The sequence below is a fragment of the Schistocerca nitens genome, chromosome 3, assembly GCF_023898315.1.
Source record: "Schistocerca nitens isolate TAMUIC-IGC-003100 chromosome 3, iqSchNite1.1, whole genome shotgun sequence".
Taxonomy (NCBI): Eukaryota; Metazoa; Arthropoda; class Insecta; order Orthoptera; family Acrididae; genus Schistocerca; species Schistocerca nitens.
Window position 1 is genome coordinate 194,187,634 of NC_064616.1, and position 12,166 is coordinate 194,199,799.

At 43.5% G+C, this 12,166-nt stretch overlaps 1 protein-coding gene across 5 annotated transcripts in view; it reads left to right on the top strand.

Annotated features, from left to right (window-relative positions):
* The window catches only part of LOC126248141 (RNA-binding protein Ro60-like), a 139,012-nt gene that overhangs the window by 34,831 nt on the left and 92,015 nt on the right, over positions 1-12,166 (top strand). The window lies entirely within an intron of this gene.

A 12,166-nucleotide genomic window follows, 5' to 3' on the forward strand; every position in this document is an offset into this window, starting at 1 on the left:
TTGCCTTTCGGGGGCATTTGCTCTACCAATTGAGCTACCCAAGCATGACTCGATTATCCATCCTCACGATGTTACTTCCACCAGTGCTTGGGAGGACAGGGTGTGAGTTGTGCTTGGATAGCTCTGTTGTTAGAGCACTTGCCCATGAAAGGCAAAAGTTCTAAGTTCGTCTCAGTCTAGCACACAATTTTAATCTGCCAGGAAGTTTCATATCAGCACGCACTCCGCTGCAGAGTGAAAATCTCTTTCTGGAACTATGGAAGGTTTTGTGACCCAAATAAAGCAGCAGCCAAGAGAAGCATACCGGAGAAGTCCAAAAAGATTATATGCCAGTATGGCATGAGGAGACAAGCAGACTTGCTGCTGAATTTGATTGAACAAACTCCTATGAAACAGTACCAAAGCTTCAGAAATCACCGAATCATGCCAGGAAAGCTAAATAGGTGAAAACTGATGTGAGTATAAATTTCAGCCATTCCAGCAGGACAACTGGGCTCCTGGTCAACACGACTGAGGAAGTGACCATTCAAATACTATTGAGTTTCCAGAAAATCTGTCTTGCTTTCTTTTTCAACTGCATTATCATAATCACATCGACTGTTGCAAGTCTAAAATTATTACATATCTGAAACAGCGGAAAGACTCTGACCTTTCACAAGCTTCAAACTAATCATATTGCTCGTCCTCACCCACTCATGAAAGGTTGATTGTACACAGAATAATGGCTGAAATGTTAAACCCAGTATATCAAGCTGGATCACACCAGTGTTGTTGCTGCACTGATCAGGTCCACCCTTTAACCAATTATGAGGAAACTGGATTTGACAAGAAACAAACAGTCATGGTTTTTCTAGACTGGCTGCTGTGTGTGACAGTCTGGGGAAGAGTACTTTTAATGAAACGGTCCCATACACAGACTAATTCCCTTACTGGATAGTATGCTGAATGACAGCCTGTCAGAAACTTCCTGGCAGATTGAAACTGTGTGGCCGACTGAGACTCGAACTCGGGACCTTTGCCTTTCACGGGCAAGGTAGGAGACGAGATACTGGCAGAAGTAAAGCTCTGAGGACCGGGTGTGAGTCGTGCTTCGGTAGCTCAGATGGTAGAGCACTTGCCTGCGAAAGGCAAAGTTCCCGAGTTCGAGTCTCAGTTGGCCACACAGTTTTAATCTGCCAGGAAGTTTCATATCAAAACACACTCCGCTGCAGAGTGAAAATATCATTCTGGAAGCCTGTCAGAAGTTCACTCCTACCACAGGCAGAGTACATTCCACAAATAGAACGACGGTCTGGCTTTGAGTTTAGCACTGCGCCCCCCCCCCCCCCCCCCCCCAAACCACCCAACCATCAGGGACACCAGTCCTCACTTCTGAGCCGGAGAAGTGTAAGTCTTCTTTGGCTCCTCTCGCCAGGAAGGGATCCCTGGGGTCACTCCCTTCCCAGGTTTCTGCTAGTGGGAACGATAATGCCCGCCAGTGGCTGAAGTGCCCAAAAGCTTCATGATCCTCCTCAGTCCCAGAGACTGATTCAGTGAAGCCCTCCCAGCAAGAGAAACCCAAGGAGCAGAAAGCAGAGAGTCAAGTCCAAAAAGAAGACCCCTAAGACCAAGGAAATTGCCGTGGCACCCATACCACCGCTACCTACAAGCTCTGCATCTGGAGATGAGGTGGAGATTCTGGTGTCCGCTGATGACCTAGATCTCGCCGGCCGGACCCGCAGACACAATGGATATAGACTGCTCAGGCAATAAGTCGGTGGCAGGAGGTGACCCTGAGGCGTCAACTGCCTCATTGAATGTTCCATGCCGTCCCAGTCTCACGATGTCATCCTCCAGTGGAATTGCGGTGGTGTTTTCCACCACCTGTCTGAGCTATGCCAACTGTTAAGCTTTACACCTGCTTTCTGCATTGCCCCCCCCTCCCCCCCCCCTCCTCGCCCGCAGGAAACCTGGTTCCCTGCAATGCGGACCCCTGCCCTCCGTGGCTGTAAGGGATATTACAGGAACTGTAGCAACTATAATCGAGTGTCAGGTGGAGTTCGCGTTTATGTCCTAAACTCAGTCTGTAGTGCAACTGTGCCCCCTTCAAACCCCTCTTGAAGCCATGGCTGTCGGAATAAGGACGACATGGGAAATAACTGTCTGCAATGTATATCTTGCTCCAGATGGTGCAGTACCCCTAAATGCACAGATTGATCAACTCCCTAATCCTTTCCTACTTTGGGGAGATTTTAACGCCCATAACCCCTTGTGGAGTGGCACCATGGTTACTGGCTGCGGCAGAGATGTTGAAACTTTACTGTCTCAGTTCGACCTCTGCCTCTTAAGTACTTGGGCCGCCACACATTTCAGTGTGGCTCCTGGTAGCTACTTGGCCATTGATTTATCTGTTTGCAGCCCAGGGCATCTATCCACTGGAGAGCACATGATAACCTGTATGATAGTGACCACTTCCCCATCTTCCTGTCACCGCCCTGGCATCAGGTCCATGGACGCTTGACCAGATGGGCTTTAAACAAGGTAGACTGGGAAACTTTCACCTCTACAGTCACCATTTACTCTCCCCCACATGGTGACATTGATGTGATGGTTGAGCAAGGTGACTACAGCAATCATTAATCCGGCGGAAAACACGATCCCTCACTCTTTAGAGTGCCCCCGGCAAAAGGCAGTCCCTCGGTGGTCGCCGGAAGTTGCTGAGGCAATTCAGCATCAGCCTGCTCTACAGTGGCATAAGTGGCACCCTTCTCTGGAGCACATCATAGCCTTTAAGTACCTCCACACCTGCATCCGGCATCTTATCAAAAGATGGAAGCAGGAGTGTTGGGAGAGATACGTCTCGACCATTGGATGCCATACGTCACCTTCTCGAGGCTGGACGAAGATCAGATGTCTTCTTGGCTACCAGACTCCAACAGGTGTCCCTGGCATTAACATCAATGGCGTGTTGTCTACCGACGCAAACGCGATTGCTGAGCACTATGCTTGAGCTTCTGCGTCTGAGAACTACACCCCAGACTTTCGCACCCTCAAACGGCAGGCAGATGGAAAGGAAAGTCCTCTTGTTCGCTATACACCATTGTGTACCCTATAACACCCCATTTACAGTGTGGAAGCTCCTCAGTGCCCTTGCATATTGTCCCAACACAGCTCCTGGGCTAGATCAGATCCACGGTCAGATGACTAAACATCTCTCATCTGACTACAAGCGACATCTCCTTGTCATCTTCAACTGGATCTGGTGCAATGGCATCTTTCCATCGCAGTGGCAGGACAGCACCATCGTTCCGGTGCTTAAACCTGGTAAAAACCCACTTGATGTGGATAGCTATCAGCCCATCAGCCTCACCCAAGTTCTTTGTAAGCTGCTGGAACGTATGATGTGTCGGCGGTTGGGTTGGGTCCAGGAGTCATTTGGCCTACTGGCTCCATGTCAGGGCGGCTTCTGCCAGGGTCACTCTACCACTGATAATCTTGTGTCCCTCGAGTCTGCCATCCGAACAGCCTTTTCGAGACGCCGACATCTGGTTGCCATCTTTTTTGATTTATGAAAAGTGTATGACACCACCTGGCAACATCATATCTGTGCCACATTATACGAGTGGGGTCTCAGAGGCCCGCACCTGATTTTTATGCAAAATTTTCTGTCGCTTCGTACTTTCCATCTCCAAGATGGTGCCTCCCATAGTTTGCCCCATATCCAGGAGAATGGGGTCCCGTAGGGCTCCGTATTGTGTGTATCTCTATTTTTAGTGGCCATTAATGGACAAGCAGCAGCTGTAGGGCCGTCCACTCGCCGTCTCTGTACGCAGATGACTTCTACATTTCGTACTGCACCACCAGTACTGGTGTTGCTGAGTGGTGCCTACAGGGAGCCATTCACAAGGTGCAGTCATGGGCTCTTGCCCACAGTTTCCAGTTTTCGGCCGCTAAGTCGCGTGTCATGCACTTGTGTCGGCATCGTACTGTTCATCTAGAACCAGAACTTTACCTTCATGACGATCCACTCATTGTAGTAGAGACATATTGATTGTTAGTAATGGTTTTTGATGCTCGATTGACTTGACTTCCTCACCTCTGTCAGCTTAAGCAGAAGCGCTGGCAGCACCTCAGTGCCCTCTGCTGCCTGAGCAACACAAACTGGGGTGCAGATTGCTCTACGCTGCTGCAGCTCTACAGAGACCTTGTTCAATCCCGCCTTGACTATGGGAGTCTGGTTTATGATTCGGCGGCATCCTCAGCGCTGCGTTTGCTCAGGCCAGTGCACCACTGCGGTGTTCGCATAGCGACAGGAGCTTTTAGGATAAGTCTGGTGACCAGCGTCCTGTTGGAGGCTGGAGTCCCTCCATTGCAGGTTTGGCATGCGCAATTGTTCTCCACGTTACACATGTTCGTAGTTCTCCTGCACATTCGAATTACCATCTCCTTTTCCTGCCCATGGCGGTTCATCTCCCACATTGGCGACCCAGGTCAGGGCTTACAATTGCAGTTCATGTGCGACCCCTTCTCTCCGAACTGGAGTCCTTGCCTTTAACACCTATACTTGAGGTTCATTCACGAACACCTCCTTGGTGTGCATCTAGTCCGTTGCTTCGTCTGGACCTTTCACATGGCCCTAAGGACTCAGTTAACCCTGCGACTCTCCGCTGTCACTTCCTCTCGATTCTCAACATGTACCAGGGCTGTAAAGTGGTTTACACCTATGGCTCAATGGCTGATGGTCATGTTGGCTTTGCCTATGTTCATGGAGGACATACAGAACAGCACTTCTTGCCAGGTGGCTGAAGATTTTTCACTGTCAGAGTTGAGTGGAGAGGAACTTCTTGTAGGTGTAGGAAACATGCATCAGTCCTCAGCAGTTAGGAGACCTAAGTCAGTTACAAAGTGTAACAGAAAGAAGAAGGTTCTGTTGCTAGGTAGTTCACACGGTAGAGGTGTGGGCCAGCAGTTGCAGGAAGTGTTGGGGAGTGAGTACCAGGTCGCCAGGATTGTGAAGCGTAGTGCAGGATTGGCTCAGGTGACTGACAGCATAGGGGAGTTATGTAGGAATTTTACAAACAAGGATCAGGTAGTGATGGTGGGTGGAGCAGGGAATACTCTTGATAGGGACGGGGAATATGATGTAGGTGGTGACCTTGTAAACATAGCTACTCAGACTGGTGGCACTGACGTGCATTTCGTGCAACTGTTTCGGCGTCATGATCGGCATCATCTTAATTCGGCTGTTGGGCACGTTAACATGGGGCTGGAGAAGGCACTGATGGCAGAGGGCATGGGTCACATTGCGGTGGTGCCAGTTCAGTCTATCAGTAGATCAGGTTTCACTAGGCAGGTGTGCACCTTAAGTGATAAGGGAAGGGTAGGCTGGCAAAGCTTATAGGTGACAGTGTAGTGGATGGCGGTGGGATCACTCATGGAAAAATTCCTGTAGTAGTTGGTGTTAGAGCTGCACCTCTTTTTGATTGAAGTCAGCTGATAGGTATACCTGCTTAAAGGAAGTTCCTCTAACTAAGGAATCACCTTCAGAGGACATCATGTTTCCAAGTAGAGAAGGAATTAGCATATTTCATCAAAATATAAGAGGTATTAGAGATAAAGTTAGTGAACTGCTTATAGATGTTGACTCCGAAATTGTTGGTATATCGAAGCACCACTTAAATTATTTGACAATTCAGAGACTTCCTTTACTGGAATACAGATTAGCTGGCTGTTTTTCAAGGAGTTCCTTATGAAGTGGGGGAGTGGCCATGTACGTAAAAAAAAAAAAAAAAAAAAAAAAACAAACAGTATTCCATTTGAGTCTATAGACATATCACAGCACTGCACTGAACAGATATTTGAATTTTGTGCAGGAGCAGTTGAATTTAGTGAAACTAAACTTCTAATTGTTGTTGTTTATAGGTCCCCTAACTCTGGCATCAGAGCATTTCTGCTCAAGCTAGAGAAGGTTCTTGATTCACTTTATAGGAAATACCAAAAATTAGTTATATGTGGTGACTACAATATTAATTTTGTGTATGATTGTACAAGAAAAAGGACGTTGGTAGATCTCCTAAATTCATATGATCTGACATAGACTGTGTTTCTTCCAACTAGGGTGCAGGGGAACAGTAGCACAGCCATAGACAATATTTTTATGCATTCTTCATTACTAGATGGGCATTCTTTTAGTAAAAGGGTGAATGGCCTTTCAGACCATGATGCACAAATTTTAACTCTAAAAGGCTTTTGTACTCAAACAAATGTCACATACAGACTATGTAGGAAAGTTAATCCAATGGAAATAGAGTGTTCTTTAAAACACGCCAAGGAACAAGAGTGGCAGGATGTTTATAGTGCCAGTAACATAGGTGACAAATATAATGCTTTCCTGAACACATTTCTTTTGCTCTTTGAGAGTTGCTTTCCATTATAACATTCTAAATGGGGTACTAGCAGTAAAAAGGCAGCCTGGGTGGCTGACTAGTGGAATAAGGACGTCATGTAGAACAAAGTGGGAATTATATCAGAATGTTAGAAGTAGTCACAATCAAACTACAGTAACCCATTACAAACAGTACTGTAAGGTGCATAAAACTGTTATTAGGAAGGCAAAGAGTATGTGGTATGCAAATAGAATAGCTATTTTACAGGATAAAATTAAAACCATATGGTCAGTTGTAAAGGAAATGTCTGGTTAGCAGCACAAGGTCGACGATATAAAATCAGTTCGTAGTAAAAATATTTCTGTTACAGATAAATCAGATATATGTATAGTATTTAACAATCATTTTCTGAGCATTGCTGGTGAATTAAATAAAAATTTAGTTTCTACAGGGAATCATATAACACTCTTGGCAAATGCCTTTCTGAGATTGCTGTCTGAAATACTCCTCTGTGATACAGACAAGGGGGAGATTGAATCAATGATTAAATCACTGAAGACTCTCGTGGATATAATGGAGTGCCTAGCAGAATATTAAAGTACTATGCTGCACATGTTAGCACCGTACATAGCCATATTTGTAACTTTTCTTTTACGAATGGTCAGTTATCTGAATGATAAAAGTACTCAATAGTAAAGCCGCTTTATAAAAAGGGAGAAAGGGACAATGAAGACAATTTTAGACCTCTTTCTATGCCATCATTGTTTGCTAAAGTTATTGAAAAGGCTGTGTATGTAAGGATAATTGATCATTTTAAATCACACAATTTGATCAAATGTACAGTTCGGCTTTAGAAGTCAGTTTAACAACTGAAAATGCTATATTCTCTCTTCTCTGTGAGGTACTGGATGGGCTAAACAAAAGGTTTCGAACATTAGGAATATTTTTTGATTTAACTAAGGTGTTTTATTGTGTTGCTCCAAAAATATTGCTCCAGAAGTTGGACAATATGGAATACGGGGAGTAGCTCACAATTGGTTCACCTCTTACTTCAACAACAGACAACAAAAGGTCATTATTCAGTGTTGAGAATGGCTGTTATGTGGAGTCTGAGGGGGGAGGGGGGGTATGGTCAAATTGGGGGGGTGCCCCAGGATCAGTGTTGGGGCCACTCCTGTTCCTTATTTATATAAATGATATGCCTTTAAGTATTATGGGTAACTCTAAAATATTTCTGTTTGCTGATGACACTAGCAAGGTAGTAAAGGTTGTTGTGTGCAATATTGGCTCAGTTTCAAATAGTGCAGTTCATGACATAAGTTCATGGCTTGTAGAAAATAAACTAACGCTAAATCACAGTAAGACTCAGTTTTTACAGTTTCTAACACACAATTCAACAAAACCTGTTATTTTAATTTCACCGCATGGGCATATGATTAGTGAAACTGAGCAGTTCAAATTTCTAGGTGTTATGTTGTGGAAAGACCACATTCAGGATCTTGTTCAAAGACTTAATGCTGCCATTTTTACTATTCAAACGGTATCTGGAGCAAGTAATCATTCGACACAAAAATTAGTCTACTTTGCTTATTTTCATTCGCTTATGTTATATGGTATTATATTTTGGGGTAACTCTTCCTATTCTGAAAGGATATTTTTGGCTCAGAAATGGGCGGTTTGGGCAATAAGTGGTGTAAGTTTGCAAAGCTCTTGTTGACCCCTGTTCGCTAGTCTGGGTATTTTGACTGTCGTTTCTTGTTAACAATATCAGTTTATTCCCAAGAAGAAGCAACTTTCACTCAGTTAATACTTGGCAGAAATCCAACCTGCATTTGGATCGGACTTCCTTAACTCTTAGGCAGAAAGGTGTGCAGTATACTGCTGCATCCATTTTCAATAAGCTACCGCCAGAATTAAAAAATCTCAGCAGTAATCCATGTGCTTTCAAATCGAAACTGAAGAGTCTCCTCATGGGTCACTGCTTCTATTCTGTTGAGGAGTTCCTTGAAAAATTAAGCTGATTCTTATGTTAGATTGTTGATTGCATTTACTTCATCTTATGGCTTTTTGGGTTCATAAACATTTTATTTTTATTGGTTATTAGTTTTGTGTTGTAATTTCATGTACTGACACGTTCCATGACCTTGGTGATTTGCTCCTCAAGTTGGTCCTATGGAACTTGACGTGTAAATAAATAAGAGTGCTGGTACTTCAATAGTGGCAACTATTTATTTACAGCTTGTACAAAATAGATACGTGTTTCAAAGTTTTACTGACCTTCAGAGTAGTTACCAGCATTGTGTATAACCCGTTGCCAGCGATGTGGAAGTCGTAGGATACTCTTAGCAGTGCCAGTTGTGTTGACAGTTCGAGCAGCGCGGTCCATTGCCTGACAAATTTGTAGCAGTTCTGAAGCAAATGCCGTGAACTGTTTCCTTCAGTTTAGAAATACAGTTGAACTCACGAGGGCTTAAGTCAGGGGAGTGCAGTAGGTGGTATAGCACTTAGCAGACCCATCAAACAAACAAATCAGTAACAGTTTGCACTGTACGTGCTTGAGAATTGTTCTGCAAAATGATGGTCATGTCCTGCGGAAAGTGTCTTCACTTCCGTCTCTAAGCTGGTTGTAGGTTGTGTTCCGAAAATGAACAGCATAGAGACAGAAATGTTGACACTTTCTGCAGTTGGGCAATAGACTGCGCCGCTTGAACTGTCAACACAACTGGCACTGCTAAGAGTATTCTACGACTTCCACATCGCTGGCAACGGATTATACACAATGCTGGTGACTACTTTGAAGGTCAGTAAAACTTTGAAACCTGTATTTATTTTCTACGAACTGTAAATAAATAGTTGCCACTGTTAAAGTTCCAACCCTCATAAATAAAAAATAAATAAATAAATAAATAAATGGAGACAAGGGTCTTGAGCGAGACTGTGTGAAAGTCTGAGAGGTTGCAGTATGAACATGGACCTGCTGGGAGCCATAGCCGGCAGTGGTTGTGGTCTTGGATGGATACTTGGATCTTGGATGGATACTTGGATCCTGGAAAGATCATATTTGGAGTGTAGTGTAATTTAGTTGTCACAGCTGTAGCTGTTTTTGATGTTGCATGAAGCGCCCTTGTCTGGCTGCTGCTTCAAATGACTGGCTACTCCCATGACAATTAACAACCCCTTGCGTCCACCCTGGTGTATCCTCGTCTACATACGTAGTCTGCAGGCCACCATATTTTGTATGGCTGAGGGTACCATGTACCACCACTAGTTATTTCCTTTCTTATTCCACTTGCAAATGGAGCAAGGGAAAAATGACTGTATATGTGCTTCTGTATTAACCATAATTTCTCTTATCTTGCCTTTGTGGTCCTTACGCGAAATGTTTATTAGCAGCGGTAAAATCATTCTGCAGTCAGGTGCAATGGCCTTGAGTGGGTGGGTATGGTAATGCAAATGTTGTGTAACGACTGAGCTCCCTTCATCCGATACAGCGGAACAAAAAGGGTATGATGTCTGTGCCCATGCAGCAACTCAGCTGCTTTAGACTTTCACACAGCATAAAAAAGACAAGTGGTATGTCATTCCTTTGGCGAAAGGTAGAGTTTCACACAGCATAAAAAAGACCAGTGGTATGTCATTCCTTTGGCGAAAGGAATAGAGCTCGCCTAATGTGAACATCAGGGCAATATCAAGTATGATGATTTGTATTTGCTTTGGCAATGATCATCACTAGTGCCCAGATTGTAGCTGCTGATGACATCTGTACAAGGTATAGCAAGTTGGAGAACACTCATAACAAGCAACCACATAGCCATCTCCAATGGGCCTGCATAGTCAATCTGCAGGCAGCCCCGTGGCTGATTGGTAGTGGGCTATGAAGACAAATGTCATGACAGATCCATCTGGTTTCATGTGCATGTCTGGTAGGTTTGCTGCTGTCCAGAAAGCAGAATTAGTGACATGTGGTCCAGGACCAGATTGAATTTTTTCTCTATATAATACAATAATGATTATTTTGCTACAGTAAATAATAGCCAGTGCCTCATTTTGTGTTTAGCTGTAACGCCTCTGTGTCACTGTTACAATTTTTGATGTGTGTGCATTCGGTTGTTCTATTTATTTGGGGAAATTATGGTAAAACAGTGCTTCTTGTAAATTGTGAAGCATCTGTCAGCAGGAGTGAATATTTTCCTAGCGTAAATGTGGCCAGACAAAGAGTAGGCATTAAACACTTTCTCATTTTCAAGAAAGTCTGCCCAACATGTGATAAACCACTAAAATTTTACTCCGTATTTTCATGCTAATTGAGGGCGTTATAATATTTGTGTGGCTTTTGGTATAAAATTGCCACAATAATTGCCCAAGAACAACTGGAACTCCTTCGGATCTTTGGGATAGGGAGACTAACAGTTGTTCAGTTTCAACTGAGATGAGCCTGAAACCATCTTTGCTGTCTTTGTAGCCAAGATATTGCAAAGTTGATTGGAAAAAATACACTTACTTAATTTACATTTGAATCCACTAACTAAATAGCTCATTTAGTATTGCTGAGCTGTTGCTCTTGGGTAGATCAAGTACCTATTATGTCATTTACATATTTCACAGCTTGTGGTACCTCCTGTGTAGGCTGGTCTGCTGTGGGTGTACTTGCAACACCAAAAGGTAATCATTTCCTCTGATGAACTGATTAAGGTAAAATGCTTTCATTCTACATCTGAGGGTAATTGCAGAGAAGTGTCAGTTAAAGTTATCTTAGATTAGAACCACTCCCCTGATAACTTAGCTAGTAGCTCTTCTGAATGCGAGATTGTATAAACATCTATATTAGAGTGAGCATTGATAGATGCTTTAAAATTGTCACAAATCTGAATTGTGCCATTTGACTTTTTAATTACTGCCATGGGCCTCTCCCATTGCTTAGGAGCAGTTATCATCACAACATCTGATGTCACTAAATGACTGAGTTCCATATTGACTATTTCCTTTGCAATAAAAGCCAGCATTATCTTAGACAGCAACACTCAATCACACAGAGTTCCAAGTCAGTGCCGGTCTGGAAAGCAAAATAACAATTGTATCAGAAAATCAATATACAGAGGCTTCAGTAACAAGATACGAAGTTCCAATCCACCTGCCGGGCTGCGTGTTCATTTACTGTGCGGGGCAATGGCCGTTCCCATGTGACATGTTTGCCACGACCCCTGAAGACACAGCAGTGGAGAGCAAAACTATGTGTCACACATATAATGTCGCTGTTACTCTTAAAGTCTTTCTATATGTCTGGAGTACTGGGCTACTAGAGTTCCTTCCTTCTTCCAGTTTCAGCATTGCTAGATCTTCTGTTGTTCAAATCTTTTTTTATTTTATTCTTTGCTGAGATTTACTTTAGTAATAAGTGTCCCCATAATTAAAAGTCCAGTGTACATTTTGTATTACTCTGTATCTTTGATGGTGGTGTGATTCGTGCTGACACAGAAGTAAGCTGTGCAAATCTTATGGGTAGAAACCTCCTACATACAGCTTGAAGAAAAGAAGTGATTTATATTTGCTGAATGCAAGTTTTGTAATTACAAGCTTAAAATTTGGGACCTATTCAATATTCCTCAGAGTTAGGTCATTCGACACTGTTAATTGTGATGAGGAATGCTAAGCTTCGAAGCCTCCTTACTGTTCTTAGAAAATTGCAGGTTGTAATTCAGCACAAGGTTAACGTCCTTCCCCTTAGAAAGTTATTTGTGAGGAGGAAGAGGAGGAGGAGGAGAAGAAGAATTAGTAAAGTTTATTCATGTTTAGATCACTTT